Source organism: Phyllobates terribilis, unplaced genomic scaffold, assembly GCF_046119375.1.
Source record: "Phyllobates terribilis strain yellow unplaced genomic scaffold, ASM4611937v1 Scaffold_9__5_contigs__length_417890890, whole genome shotgun sequence".
In the NCBI taxonomy this organism is placed as follows: Eukaryota; Metazoa; Chordata; class Amphibia; order Anura; family Dendrobatidae; genus Phyllobates; species Phyllobates terribilis.
In genome coordinates this window covers 183,578,314-183,594,233 of record NW_027362769.1, presented here as the reverse complement: position 1 = coordinate 183,594,233, position 15,920 = coordinate 183,578,314, and the positions used below count along the sequence as shown (strand labels likewise).

The 15,920-nt window shown below is 51.5% G+C and overlaps 1 protein-coding gene across 1 annotated transcript in view; it reads right to left on the bottom strand.

Moving 5' to 3' along the window:
• PTPN4 (protein tyrosine phosphatase non-receptor type 4) overlaps nucleotides 1-14,519 on the bottom strand; it is a 106,946-nt gene extending 92,427 nt beyond the window's left edge. The window contains exon 1 of the mRNA XM_073647495.1: nucleotides 11,440-14,519. The gene's annotated coding sequence lies outside the window, so the exon portion shown is untranslated. The remainder of the gene's footprint in view (nucleotides 1-11,439) is intronic.
• Between the last annotated feature and the right edge of the window lie 1,401 nt (nucleotides 14,520-15,920).

The following is a 15,920-nucleotide window of genomic DNA, read 5'->3' as shown; positions in this document are numbered from 1 at the left end:
AAAAGCGGCCTGATGGCTTCATTCATGTGACAAATGCACAGAGACAGAGCGGTGGCGCCATGCTGCGTGGGTGACCGTGCCGCGAACAAGTACAAGACGCGAAGAGCAATACGGAGGCTGGAGGGGACCCATGTGCCGGGCTCCGGGGCCACCACTCTCCATGCTGGGGTAAGACTGAATCCTGAGCCCTTCTGGCCTCGTTCTCGTCACCGGAGAACGTCACAATGAAGGGTTTCTGGAGATCTAAACACATCTAGAAAGATTCAGGTCTCCATTTCTGGATTTGGAAGTGACACAAGATGACTGCACGTCCGAAGAAAACTGCGTCCAAGATGATTTATATTGATGAATAATGTCGCTTCAAGGGGTCTCCGAAACCCCAAAATAAGGCGATAAGTCATGAGCCCCAACCAGTGCCGCACTCGGGGGGGCCGCACCTTTCAGAAAGGTTCTTGTCTCTTTCCCTGATCGTTTTCCACATCTCTGGAGACGAGCGGCGACCTTCCCGGGGACAGAGACCTTCCCGGGGACAGAGACCTTCCCGTGGACAGAGACCTTCCCGGGGACAGAGACCTTCCCGGGGACAGAGACCTTCCCGGGGACAGAGACCTTCCCGGGGACAGAGACCTTCCCGGGGACAGAGACCTTCCCGGGGACAGAGACCTTCCCGGGGACAGACGCTGATATGCTGCCGGCCGCCATTGCACATTAAATGGTTGTAGTCACATCATGGAGGATGGGAGTCACAGGCGCTGACATTCCTGAACTGCAGGTTACCTTAGAAACTACAACACCTCCTGCTGCTTCTAAAGAATGTGCTGTCACTTTAAGAATAATTAACTCCGACTGCGCCATGAAGAGTGTGCCCAACCCCTGGAGTGCGGGGCACAATAACTGGCACCGAGCCACAGACTGTACCTATAGGTGCACAGGGGCAAGGGGCGGCCATTATAAAATCTCCGCCAACGTCCATAACTGCGGGATAACCCTTTGAATTTCGCCTTCTGGGCACAACGCAATATGTGCAGCGAAGCCCCCTGTGCACACACCGCAGCGGTGGTCTTTGCTCTTCAGCTATCTCAGAAGTCCACGTGCCCCCCCGTAACCATCCCGATACCTGCGGTCAGCGCTACGGTCACATTAGAGCAGATCTCCGCTCTCATCTCCATACACAACACAGGTCCCGGCCCAGGACGAGGTCAATGCCAGGCAGCTGCAGCAAAGGCCACGAGATCTCGGGATACGTCAGAAGGCTCAAAGACTTTACATCTGTACAGGACGTTGGATACAGGACATAGCGGAGTCGGGAAGGTGCAACCGGCAAGAGCCAAGTGTAGCAAGGAGAAACTGGACTGAAAAACCCAGAGAGACGGTCAGGGTGAGGAGCCATGTGTGTAACGCAAAGGGTGACGTTTTCAGAAAAGCTGCACCTTCGCTGCCACAGAATCCTCAGATGAATTTTTTCCCACTGTAGAATATAAAACAGGTAGGAACGATCCCTTAGAGGGAATACGAGCATGTAGATCTGTCAAAGACAAGTCCAGCAATACGTTTATATGGCTGGTCCGTTCCTCCGTTACTGAGAAATCAGAGTTTGAATTCATATGCAAATGAGGCTGAAGAGCTATGGTAGATCTGAAGCCCCTGCCACTCCAGCTCTATTCCTCGCCGAGCGCCGTCTCCTCCTGCCTGCCAGCCTCTAGGCTGTGTGACTTCAGGCAGAGGCTGCGCTGGGCGGTGAATAGAGCTGGAGTGACAGAGGCTTTGGATCTGATTTCTCAGTAATGGAGGAGCGGACTGGCCATGTAAAGGTATCGCTGGACTCATTTTTGATAGGGCTAACTGCGCATATAAATAGATTGGGGGGGTAAAATCCTGCTGACAAATTCCCTTTAATGACCACAAGGTGGTGTAGAATTCATGCGGCGATTAACAATACATAACTAATTTATCCAGAAACTCATTGGAAAGCCGCCTGGATGGTGAAGAAGCGGCATGTGCCAGGAGGGCAGCGATCGCTGCCTGGAAGCTGGAGGTATGGGAGAGGGTGAGGAAAAAAAGACAAATTCCTGCATGGAAAGAATGACTGGTGAGAGGCTTCCAGCGATTTCTACATACCCGGGACACAACTATGAAGGAGGATTCTTTACTGTAAGAGCAGCGGCTGATCAGCCCCAAGACGCAGCAATGGTAGATTCAGTAATAGGTGACTGAATGAAGTAATGGAACCAGCTGGGATGAATAGATTGGAAGATGGCGCCGCTTATCTCCCAGGAAGGGTTGGCCGAGCACAATCTCATGAACATGTACGAAGTCGCCGCATGCATAAAAGTCTGACGTGCGATAAACGCTGCGAAGAAAATAGTTTCGATAACAATGTCAGCTCCCCACAAAAAGCGCAGGACCCCGGCCGTTCCATCGCCAGAACAACATAACGTCACGGGGCTCAGAAGATCCCCCCACAGCTTCCCGCACAAAGCGCAGGACCCCGATATAACAAGAACCCCACACAGCTCTCCACACAAAGCGCAGGACCCCGATATAACAAGATCCCCACACAGCTCCCCACAAAAAGCGCAGAACCCCGGCCGCTCCATCGCCAGAACAACATAACGTCACAGGGCTCAGAAGATCCCCCCACAGCTTCCCGCACTAAGCGCAGGACCCCGATATAACAAGATCCCCACACGGCTCCCCACAAAAAGCGCAGGACCCCGGCCGCTCCATCGCCAGAACAACATAACGTCACAGGGCTCAGAAGATCCCCCCACAGCTTCCCGCACTAAGCGCAGGACCCCGATATAACAAGATCCCCACACGGCTCCCCACAAAAAGTGCAGGACCCCGGCCGCTCCATCGCCAGAACAACATAACGTCACGGGGCTCAGAAGATCCCCCCACAGCTTCCCACACTAAGCGCAGGACCCCGATATAACAAGATCCCCACACGGCTCCCCACAAAAAGCGCAGGACCCCGGCCGCTCCATCGCCAGAACAACATAACGTCACGGGGCTCAGAAGATCCCCCCACAGCTTCCCGCACTAAGCGCAGGACCCCGATATAACAAGATCCCCACACGGCTCCCCACAAAAAGCGCAGGACCCCGGCCGTTCCATCGCCAGAACAACATAACGTCACAGGGCTCAGAAGATCCCCCCACAGCTCCCCACACAAAGCGCAGGACCCCGAATATAACAAGATCCCCACACGGCTCCCCACAAAAAGCGCAGGACCCCGGCCGCTCCATCGACAGAACAACATAACATCACGGGGCTCAGAAGATCCCCCCACAGCTTCCCGCACAAAGCGCAGGACCCCAAATATAACAAGATCCCCACACGGCTCCCCGCACAAAGCGCAGGACCCCAAATATAACAAGATCCCCCCACAGCTCCCGGCACAAAGCTCAGGACCCCGATATAACAAGATCCCCACACGGCTCCCCGCACAAAGCGCAGGACCCCGGTCGCTCCATCAACAGAACAATATAACGTCATGGGGCTCAGAAGATCCCCCCACAGCTCCCCGCACAAAGCGCAGGACCCCGATATAACAAGATCCCCACACAGCTCTCCACACAAAGCGCAGGACTCCGATATAACAATATCCCCACACGGCTCCCCGCACAAAGCGCAGGACCCCGAATATAACAAGATCCCCCCACAGCTTCCCGCACAAAGCTCAGGACCCCGATATAACAAGATCTCCACACAGATCTCTGCATAAAGCGCAGTACCCCGATATAACAAGATCCCCACACAGATCTCCGCACAAACGCAGGACCCAGATATAACAAGATCCCCACACAGCTCTCCACACAAAGCACAAGACTCCGATATAACAAGATCCCCACACGGCTCCCCGCAGAAAGCGCAGGACCTCGAATATAACAAGATACCCGAACAGCTTCCCGCACAAAGCTCAGGACCCCGATATAACAAGATCCCCACACGGCTCCCCGCACAAAGACCAGGACCCCGGTCGCTCCATCAACAGAACAATATAACGTCATGGGGCTCAGAAGATCCCCCCACAGCTCCCTGCACAAAGCGCAGGACCCCGAATATAACAAGAACCCCCAACAGCTCCCCGCACAAAGCTCAGGACCCCGATATAACAAGATCCCCACACAGCTCTCTGCAAAATAGCGCAGGACCTTGATATAACAAGATCCCCCCATAGCGCAGGACCCCGATATAACAAGATCGCCACACGGCTCCCCGCACAAAGCGCAGGACCCCAAATATACCAAAATCCCCCACAGCTCCCCGCACAAACCACAGGACCCTGAATATAACAAGATACCCCCACAGCTTCCTGCACAAAGGGCAAGACCCTGGTTGCTCCATCAACAGAACAATATAACATCACGGGGCTCAGAAGATCCCCCATAGATCCCCGCACAAAGGGCAAGACCCTGGTTGCTCCATCAACAGAACAATATAACATCACGGGGCTCAGAAGATCCCCCCCACAGCTCCCCGCACAAAGTGCAGGACCCCGAATATAACAAGACACCCCCACAGCTTCCCGCACAAAGCGCAGGACCCCGATATAACAAGATCCCCACACATCTCTCCGCACAAAGCACAGGACCCCGATATAACAAGATCCCCCCCAAAGCTCTCCGCACAAAGCACAGGACCCCGGCCGCTCCATCAACAGAACAATATAACGTCACGGGGCTCAGAAGATCCCCCCACAGCTCCCCGCACAAAGCGCAGGACCCCGGCCGCTCCATCGACAGAACAATATAACGTCACGGGGCTCAGAAGATCCCCCCACAGCTCCCCGCACAAAGCGCAGGACCCCGGCCGCTCCATCGACAGAACAATATAGAGTCATGGGGCTCAGAAGATCCCCCACAGCTCCCAGCACAAAGCGCAGGACCCCGGCTGCTCCATCGACAGAACAATATAACGTCACGGGGCTCAGAAGATCCCCCACAGCTCACAGCACAAAGCGCAAGCCCCCGGCTGCTCTATCGACAGAACAATATAACGTCACTGGGCTCAGAAGATCCCCCCATAGATCCCCACACAAAGCGCAGGACCCCGGCCGCTCCATCGACAGAACAATATAACATCACGGGGCTCAGAAGATCCCCCCATAGATCCCCGCACAAAGCGCAGGACCCCGGGCGCTCCATCGACAGAACAATATAACGTCACGGGGCTCAGAAGATCCCCCCCATAGATCCCCGCACAAAGCGCAGGACCCGGGCCGATCCATCGACAGAACAATATAACGTCACGGGGCTCAGAAGATCCCACACAGCTCCCCGCACAAAGCGCAGGACCCCGGCCGCTCCATCGACAGAACAATATAACGTCACGGGGCTCAGAAGATCCCTCCACAGCTCCCCGCACAAAGCGCAGGACCCCGGCCGCTCCATCGACAGAACAATATAACGTCACGGGGCTCAGAAGATCCCCCCATAGATCCCCGCACAAAGCGCAGGACCCCGGCCGCTCCATCGACAGAACAATATAACGTCACGGGGCTCAGAAGATCCCCCCCATAGATCCCCGCACAAAGCGCAGGACCCCGGCCGCTCCATCGACAGAACAATATAACGTCACGGGGCTCAGAAGATCCCCCCATAGATCCCCGCACAAAGCGCAGGACCCCGGCCGCTCCATCGACAGAACAATATAACGTCACGGGGCTCAGAAGATCCCTCTACAGACGAGATAGGTTTTTTCTAATAAATTTTCTTATATGTAAAAAAAAAAAATCTCCACTAGTCTGGAATCATCCACAATGGTTCTGCCCCAAAGAATTAGATCACTGGATCATTTCACCAGATCACAATGAACCTGACAGCGACGTCCAGAGATTCTCTGCTCTCCGGTACATCGTACAGTAAAATAAATGGTTTTCTTTAAAGCTACAACTCGGCCACTAATAATAACGAGGCCTCAAGTCTCAGGAGATGACAAAATAAAAAGCTACAGATCTTGGAAGGAGAAAATGAAAAAAAAAAAACCCTACAAAGACATAAATTGGGCAAAGTGGGAACAAAAGCTACAAAACCTGGAATCTCCGGGGGACGATCAGAACGAACACATGGTGGGAAGTGGAGGCTGAATGACTGCTGCGCCCCAGCTCACTGCTTCCCCTGAACTCTGCCTCCTCGGCTGCAGAGATAACGCTGGCACAAAGCGGAGCAATGTTCTGCGGCTCCGAATATCTGCACACAGCGAGCTCTGCTCCAAGTGTAATAAAAGATTTCTCAATGAAATGGGAAAAGATGCAGAGGAACGTGAATGGGATCGCACCGCACAGCTCTGCTCACGGCACACGGAGAGGCCGGCTCCGAGAAATCCGCAGCTCGGACCGGACGGCATTATAGACGGCGACAAGCAACAGGGACGCTCTGCACAGAGGCCGACAACAGTGACCGGCAGATTGTATTAGGTGCTGACAGCAAGGAGGACGGGGGGAGAATCAGATGCCGGAAAATAATCCGGAAAACTAAACATGAAGAATTCATCCCAGAGGAAAGACGCCACACGTAAAAAACGCCATCACCTATAGAAAGAGCGTCTGGAGGTAAATGTATCAGCACCGCACATACGTGACGAGTAGTGACATCATCAATGGGACCACTAATATAATGCAGAGTGGCCCCAGGGACAACATACCGTCCCCAGATACATGGCATCCGGCTGTTTACACCATGGGAAATGGGACTCGGCTCATTCCACCTTCGGCCATTGCTCTGGTTCCGCTGCCCATTGTAGATGCTATTGGGGTGGAGAGGGGTCAGCGCGGGCACAGACCGATCTCTGGGGGCACAGTCACATACACAGCCAGCTGCAATGCTCTGCAGGTTCTGATGCCTTTGTATCATAATTGTGATGCTTTGCATAGGTACTAACTACTGGGAACACCCAAGACCAGTCATACACCGGGAACACCCCTGCGAGACCCGCCGTATACACCGGGAACACCCCTGCGAGACAAGCCGTATACACCGGGAACACCCCTGCGAGACCCGCCGTATACACTGGGAGCAAGCCCGCGAGACCGGCTGTATACTGGGAACACTCCACGCGAGACCCGCCGTATACACCGGGAGCAAGCCCGCGAGACCGGCCGTATACTGGGAACACTCCACGCGAGACCCGCCGTATACACCGGGAACACCCCTGCGAGACAAGCCGTATACACCGGGAACACCCCTGCGAGACCCGCCGTATACACCGGGAGCAAGCCCGCGAGACCGGCTGTATACTGGGAACACTCCACGCGAGACCCGCCGTATACACCGGGAACACCCCTGCGAGACCCGCCGTATACACCGGGAGCAAGCCCGCGAGACCGGCTGTATACTGGGAACACTCCACGCGAGACCCGCCGTATACACCGGGAGCAAGCCTGCGAGTCCGGCCGTATACACCAGGAGCAAGCCCCGCCGTATACACCGGGAACACCCCCGCGCGAGACCCGCCGCATACACCGGGAGCACCCCCGCGCGAGACCCGCCGCATACACCGGGAGCACCCCCCGCGCGAGACCCGCCGCATACACCGGGAGCACCCCCCGCGCGAGACCCGCCGCATACACCGGGAGCACCCCCCGCGCGAGACCGGCCGTATACCGAGAGCACCCCCCCGCGCGAGACCGGCCGTATACCGGGAGCACCCCCCCGCGCGAGACCGGCCGTATACCCCGGGAGCACCCCCCCCCCCGCGCGAGACCGGCCGTATACCCCGGGAGCACCCCCCCCCCCCCCCCCGCGCGAGACCGGCCGTATACCCCGGGAGCACCCCCCCCCCCCCCCCGCGCGAGACCGGCCGTATACCCCGGGAGCACCCCCCCGCGCGAGACCGGCCGTATACCCCGGGAGCACCCCCCGCGCGAGACCGGCCGTATACCCTGGGAGCACCCCCCGCGCGAGACCGGCCGTATACCAGGAGCACCGGTGAGACCATCTGCTTTGGAGATGACTCGGCCATCTGGACGTCACACGCCGGTCCTCACATCCTTACATTTGCCCATTATTCCTGCCCCCACACCTCGTGGTTAAGACTGCTGGTGTCACTGTAACAAGATAGTGAAAGTTTTTCACGTGTGGTTGATGGCTTTACTGATGTGGCTGATGGGTGCACATCTCCGGCCCCCGCTGCAGACGCTGGATGACGTCCGCTTCACTTCCCACATTACAAATAATTAAAACAGTGTAAAAGGGATTAGGGAGTTGGAGGGGATCACCCCGGGGCCATCTCTACACTAAACACTTCCGAAACACGTCACCGGGAGCTCAGGGAAGCCGATCATTACACATCGCACATATTTCTGAGGACAACGCGCGTCTCCAGTTACATGAGCGCGGCTGATGAGGATGCGGAGATCCTCCGTCTGCTGCTCTCCGCGGCTCCTCCTGAGCTTCACCATGAAGCCTCCTGCACGGCCCGAAGGCTGGAACTAACTGCAAATGTCAGGATGATCTACCGGATCTGTCCTGGATCCGATCGCGGCGCCCCCTGCAGTCGCCCAGTCTGTCGCTGCCAGGAATAATCCGATTTATTCTGCAAAGTGAAATATCACTGACTGTTATCTGATGTAAAGATTTATTTCCATTATTGCTCGGCCTTGGTATTTTACTTCCAGTTTCAAGATCTCTTGTTGTCAAGAAAGAGAAACATCCAGAGGCTGAAACCATGTACAGATCTGAGGCCGTGTTCACACGATGGAGGAAAAACAAACAAAAAGAAATAAGTGTTTTGCACAGCAGAAGTCTAATATTCACAATCGGATTTCTGCCGCTGAGTAGCAGCTTCCACTGTTGAAGATGCGGATTCGTCCCGTGTAGAAACACTCCTCAAAGAACGATGGAAATCACAAATGATGGAAAATGGAGATAATTCTCAAAACCTCTGGATTCTCCAGTCCGGAGTCTGAGCCTCGTGCAGAAATCCCGGCGCCTCCGGCCTCGGCTGCTGTCACTGAGGTCATTAATGGTCGTCTGAGGAAGGTTCTTCCGCTGAATGTACAAATCATGAGGATCCGCTGCCGGCAGCTCTTGTGTAATCACCGACCAATGACGTCCCCGATGTGCTCGATGGAGACAAGTCTGGAGACGCTGCAGCCATGGGGGCAGGTTCAGGCAATGCAGGCCTCTCACAGTAGTACCAGCAACATGCAGCTTGGGGAGACTTTGGAGAAACTGCTGCATCACTGGTTCCACCACCAAATCAATGTAACACTGAGATGTAAGTGCACCTAGAATACAGACGAGAGGGGTCTGGCTACCGCACATTATGTCCCCCCCTACAACCTAATCCCAGAAGTGAAACTGGTGTGATGTTCCCTCGTGAAGGCCTCTTCATGGTTTTGCCATTGTGATCTTCAGCCCACTTTCTGGCCATCATTGCATCCAAGGAAAAAGTAAAAGGACAGACCTCCATTCCAGCCTCCATTGCCATCTTGCTCTGCACCATGATCGCCTTTAAGATCGGTGGTGAGAGGCCAGTGGACATCTGTAGCCCAACGTCACGGTTGTGTGGATACTGACACCTTCGACTCGGTGTGTGATGTCCAATTTCAACTGCAGCACAAATGGATCCATTGTGGAAACAGTGGTGTGGTCATTTCTCCAGTGTCCCAGGAGTTGATTTTTCACATGACATCCCCAGGCTGCACGTTCCTCGCACTACTGTGAGCCGCCTGCGTGGCCTGAACCTGCTCCCATGGCCGCAGCGTCCCCGGACTTGCCTCCATCAAACACATCGGGGACGTCATTGGTCGGTGATTACACAGGAGCTGCCGGCAGCGTCTCCGGACTTGTCTCCATCGAGCACATCAGGGACGTCATTGGTTGGTGATTACACAGGAGCTGCCAGCAGCGTCTTCAGTCTCTTCTCCATCCACCACATCAGGGACGTCATTGGTCGGTGATTACACAGGAGCTGCCAGCAGTGGATCCTGATGATTTCCTTCCTCAGACGACCATTAATAACCTCAGTGACAGCAGCCGAGGCCGGAGGTGCCCGTAATTTTGCACGAGGCTCAGACTTGACAATGAATAATCCAGATGATTCGAAAATATTGCTTCCATTTTATTCATCATTTACAGATCAGTGACGTCTCCATCCTGGGATTTCCATCATTCCACCACTTTTATATCTTGGTACAGTTTCACCGCAAATATGTTCTGTGTGAACAAGTGCTGATACTTTTCACAGCTGAGCATTTGTTACAATTGCATCGACACAATCCCCCAGATTAATGCTTCTCTATGACTCAGAATGTGAAATAATCTTCTAGACTAATCCAACTGGATCCTGAAATCTACAGTAATCTGCCAGCAATGGGATAAGGAGCAACCAAAGGGCGAGCAGCGGCGGTCAGCCAGACCAGGCCTCGAGGGCTACAGCCCAGGTGCCCGCAGCCCGTGGACCCGAGCCGTATCTCCGGCTGCAGTCCGTGGACCCGAGCCGTATCTCCGGCTGCAGCCCGTGGACCCGAGCCGTATCTCCGGCTGCAGTCCGTGTACCCGAGCCGTATCTCCGGCTGCAGTCCGTGTACCCGAGCCGTATCTCTGGCTGCAGTCTGTGTACCCGAGCTGTATCTCTGGCTGCAGTCTGTGTACCCGAGCCGTATCTGGACAATCTTTCATATATTGAGTAGGTGCCTGTAGGCGCTCACATTTTTCGGGAGGGTACTTGTGTTTGATCTAGGGGCATTTGCATATTTTGCATAATATTCAGTAACCAAAGTAAAATAAAATCATGAGGGTCCGCTCCCCCCCAGGATGGGTCGGTTTATCATCATGATACCCACTGAAATATGATTACACCTCCTGTCACATCCGCACGAGCCCAGAGGTGTCCATGACTATGTAAATTAGTCTTCAGCAGCACAGAGGAAATCAGGATTCCACTGCTGCAGGACAACACAGCAGCAATCCTTTATCCCGCGCTCTGCAACCTGTGGCTTTAAGCAAACTACAACTCTCAGCATGCTCTGGCAGCTGCATAGAAGGAGTATTGCAGAGCAGGGCACACAGACGATGCATGGTAATCAGCTGCAGCGCAGGGTATAATGGGGGGATTGTCCGCGGGGGTCGCAGGCTGCTCGCCATGTACAGTCACGGATCACAGAATGCAAGAAATTTGTGCTGCACAGAAAATACGTTGTTCATCCGCAGCTTCCTATGACAAAGAGAAGGATCCCGCTGTGACCAGCGAGCTGTGGATATACAGTGACGTCACCTATAGCCACGGACCCCCATAAACTCCACCGAGCAATGCAGAAAAATACAGGCAGCCGCTCAAATGCTGCAAACCCCACAATCAACCCTACAGATGACACAAGACCCCGGGATAATATGAGGGGTTGGGGGGAGTAGGATCTGCAGGTAGACACCACAAGGGGAATGCAAGCAAGGTGGGGGAGGGGGCACATACTTTCATTCCAGCACACTTTACCTTCATATAAGAGCCACGTTCTGCAGTTTTGTGGTGAGGAAATGGGTCTCCAGCTGCTCCAGTGTCGGGGTGGGGGTCTCGCTCTTGGACCTCAGTCACACTGGGGTCTCGGAGGAGGCAGCAGTCTCAGCAGATGGAGCCTCATACTGTCAGAGACGTTCATGGAAGAGAGAGCAGGGAGGGGAGGCCGCTGTACAGAGAGGGGGTGAGATGTGCCCCTGGGGGGGTGCAGGGATCTATAGGTGCCCGCAGGGAATCCGCTGACCAAGAGTGCAGCGGTGAAGAGCTATAGGTACAGGGAGGATATAGGTGGAAGAACAGGCCGCTACAATGTATCTATAGGTATCAGAGCAACAAGTACTGTGCATCTATAATGTCACACCCGTGAGTACTGTATCTATAGGCATCAGCCCTGCGAGTACTATATCTATAGTATCAGCCCTGCAAGTACTATATATCTATAGTATCAGCCCTGCAAGTACTATATATCTATAGTATCAGCCCTGCAAGTACTATATATCTATAGTATCAGATCAACACTTACTATGTATCTATAGTTTCACACCTTAGAGGGCAATGTACCTATAGGTATCACACCTGCAAGTACTCTATCTATAGTATCACAAAACAAAGGATGGAGACTCTAGGGTTAATGATATAGGAGATGTATAGAAGACTAGGAATCTTGAAGGAGGGGATATTGTATCAGATCTACAGAACACACAGCTTAGAGATATATAGGTGGCGGGTCTCTGCTAGGCAGACATATAGGTGACGGCTAACGATCTGTATGTGACAGAGTAACAGATAACCACATATATGTGTAGATAAGAGATACGTAGATAATTAAGGGTGACAATCTATAGGTGAATGATGGCAGGTAAGAAGGACGTAGACGTGGATGTCAGCTATATCCGTGTATATAGCGCTACAGGTGTATATACCCCACAGATATGACCGGGACAATGATCCGTAGGTGTTCAAGGAGGGGTCTAGATGTGGGAAAATACGGGAGGCCCTGAATAGAGTATAGGTGAAAGTTAGGGTCTATAAGCTCCAATAGAGGGTGAAATGTGCAGTTTGGTCAATATATATCCTAAGAGGCAAGGGGTATATACATTGGTGACACAGGGACCCTATAGACTCCAGTTGATGAATATCCAGGTGGCAGCAGGTGAATCTATAGGTGAACAGGTCAGTATATTCCAGCAGCAGTATGCACAGCGTAGGGTAGATCTATAGGTGGTCCTATAGACTCTATAGGTCTCTGTATATCCAGATCACTTTATAGGTGGGGGTTGAGTATATTTCAGATGGTTGTAGGCGTCTCTGCATATACAAGCGGCAGCAGTAGGTGAACACAGGACCTATAGGTGACAAAGAAACTCCATACGCTTCAGTTAAGAGTTGTGAGGTCTTTTTAGATTCAGGCAGTGATGATCTATAGGTGACTGGGTCAGGGTATATCTAGAGGCTCCAATAGATGGTTGCAGGTGTTTCTGTATATCCAGGCAGCAGCAGAACTATAGGTGGCCAGCTCTATAGGCTCCAGCTCACAGCTGCAGGGTCTATAAGCTACAAACAATAAGGAGTGAATTGTGTAGGAAGAGGGTCTGTATATATCCTACAAGGTGAGGGCTATATCCATTGGTGACACAGGGAATCTGTAGGCTCCAGGTGAAGTATATCCAGGCGGCAGCAGGTGAATTCTGTGGCTCTATAGGAGTCCAGGTCTGGAGGTCTCTGTATCTAGGACACACTATAGGTACCAGGAGGGTCTATAGACTCCAGGGGGTTCAGTGTATACAGGTCACCTTACAGGTGGTCTATGTAAAGGTGACTCTATACGTTTCTAGCAGACACGGTTGCAGTCATCTGTATCTCCGGATCACTCTATAGGATCTATAGTGTATAACAGCTCACGGCTGAGGTCCAGCAGGTGGAGGGTGCAGGAAATCTACTCATGCCAGGTGACGACTGCGGGGTCTGTGTATCCAGGTGATCCTATAGGTGATGACTGCGGGGTCTGTGTATCCAGGTGATCCTATAGGTGATGACTGCGGGGTCTGTGTATCCAGGTGATCCTATAGGTGATGACTGCGGGGTCTGTGTATCCAGGTGATCCTATAGGTGATGACTGCGGGGTCTGTGTATCCAGGTGATCCTATAGGTGATGACTGCGGGGTCTGTGTATCCAGGTGATCCTATAGGTGATGACTGCGGGGTCTGTGTATCCAGGTGATCCTATAGGTGATGACTGCGGGGTCTGTGTATCCAGGTGATCCTATAGGTGATGACTGCGGGGTCTCTATCTTGGAGATCCTATAGGTGATGACTGCGGGGTCTGTGTATCTTGATGATCCTATAGGTGACGACTGCGGGGTCTGTGTATCCAGGTGATCCTATAGGTGAAGACTGCGGGGTCTGTGTATGCAGGTGATCCTATAGGTGATGACTGCGGGGTCTGTGTATCCAGGTGATCCTATAGGTGAAGACTGCGGGGTCTGTGTATCCAGGTGATCCTATAGGTGACGACTGCGGGGTCTGTGTGTCCCAGCCTCTCTGTATTTGACGACGGCAGGACCCTTGTATCCGGGTCTCTATAGGTGATGATACAAGTCTCTGCGTATCCAGGCAGTGGCAGATCTATATGTGACAGGTCCTTGTATACGGCGATCCTATAGGTGACAGGAGGGTCCCTGTATCCAGGTCTCGTTGTGGGGGGGGTCGTGTATCTGCAGGTTCTGGTGGGTCCCTATATCCGGTGGGGGGTTGTATATCTGCAGGTTCAGTGTCTCTGCTGTATCCCGGTTTCTATAGGTGACAGCAGACGTCTCCGGACGGCAGTATACCCTGTCAGTGACGTCAGGCCTCGCAGTATACAGCAGGCTCGGTACATCAGGCGCGGCTCCGGCAGTGTCGGGCTCTCCGGGGCCCCGGCCCGGGATGTGTGGGCTCCGGCCTCGGTGTCACTGCTGCCCCCTCCCGCTCTCAGGCCGCAGCATAGGAACGGGAGCTGCGCACTCACCGCATAGTCTCGCGAGAAGCGGCCACGGCGGTGACGTCACCGCTGTAACCCGTGCGCTGCCGGCTGCTGCTGGACAGTGAATGGACGAGGAAGAGGAGGAGACCGATGGCACCGGCCCGAGCCCGCACATACCGAGAGCCGGAGACGGCGACCCCCGGAGGAGGCGGCGAGAAGTGCGGAGAGGAGAGTGTAACAAGAATGATACTAGTGATAATAGTAACAATAATTAATAATAGTGATAATAATGCTGGTGATCATAGTAACAATAGTGATAATAATGCTAGTGATAACAGTAACCATAGTGACAATAAATAATAGTGATAATAATGCTGGTGATCATAGTAACCATAGTAACAATAATTAATAATAGTGAGAATAATACTAGTGATAATAGTAACAATAATTAATAATAGTGATAACACTAGTGATAACAGTGACCATAGTAACAATAATTAATAATAGTGATCATAATGCTAGTGATCATAGTACCAATAATTAATAATAGTGATAATAATACTGGTGATAATAGTAACCATAGTAACAATAATAATAGTGATAATAATGCTGGTGATCATAGTAACCATAGTGACAATAATTAATAATAGTGATAATAATGGTGGTGATAATAGTAACCATAATAACAATAATAATAGTGATAATAATGCTAGTGATAACAGTAACCATAGTAACAATAATTAATAATAGTGATAATAATGCTTTTGATCACAGTAACCATAGTGACAATAATTAATAATAGTGATAATGCTGGTGATCACAGTAACCATAGTGACAATAATTAATAATAGTGATAATAATGCTGGTGATAATAGTAACTATAGCAACAATAATAATAGTGATAATAATGCTAGTGATAACAGTAACCATAGTAACAATAATTAATAATAGTGATAATAATACTAGTGAGAATAGTAACCATAGTAACAATAATTAATAATAGTGATAATGCCAGTGATAACAGTAACCATAGTGACAATAATTAATAATAGTGATAATAATGCTAATGATAACAGTAACCATAGTAACAATAATTAATAATAGTATTAATAATAATACTAGTAAGAATAGTAACCATAGTAACACTAAGTAATAATAGTGATAATAATGCTATTGATCATAGTAACAATAATTCATAATAGTGATAATAATGCAAGTGATCATAATAACAATAATTAATAATAGTGATAATAGTAACCATACTAACAATAATTGATAATAGTGATAATAATACTAGTGAGAATAGTAACCATAGTAACAATAATTAATAATAGTGATAATAATGCTAGTGATAACAGTAACCATAGTGACAATAATTAATAATAGTGATAATAATGCTAGTGATAACAGTAACCATAGTGACAATCATTAATAATAGTGATAATAATGCTAGTGATAACAGTAACCATAGTGACAATAATTATTAATAGTGATAAAT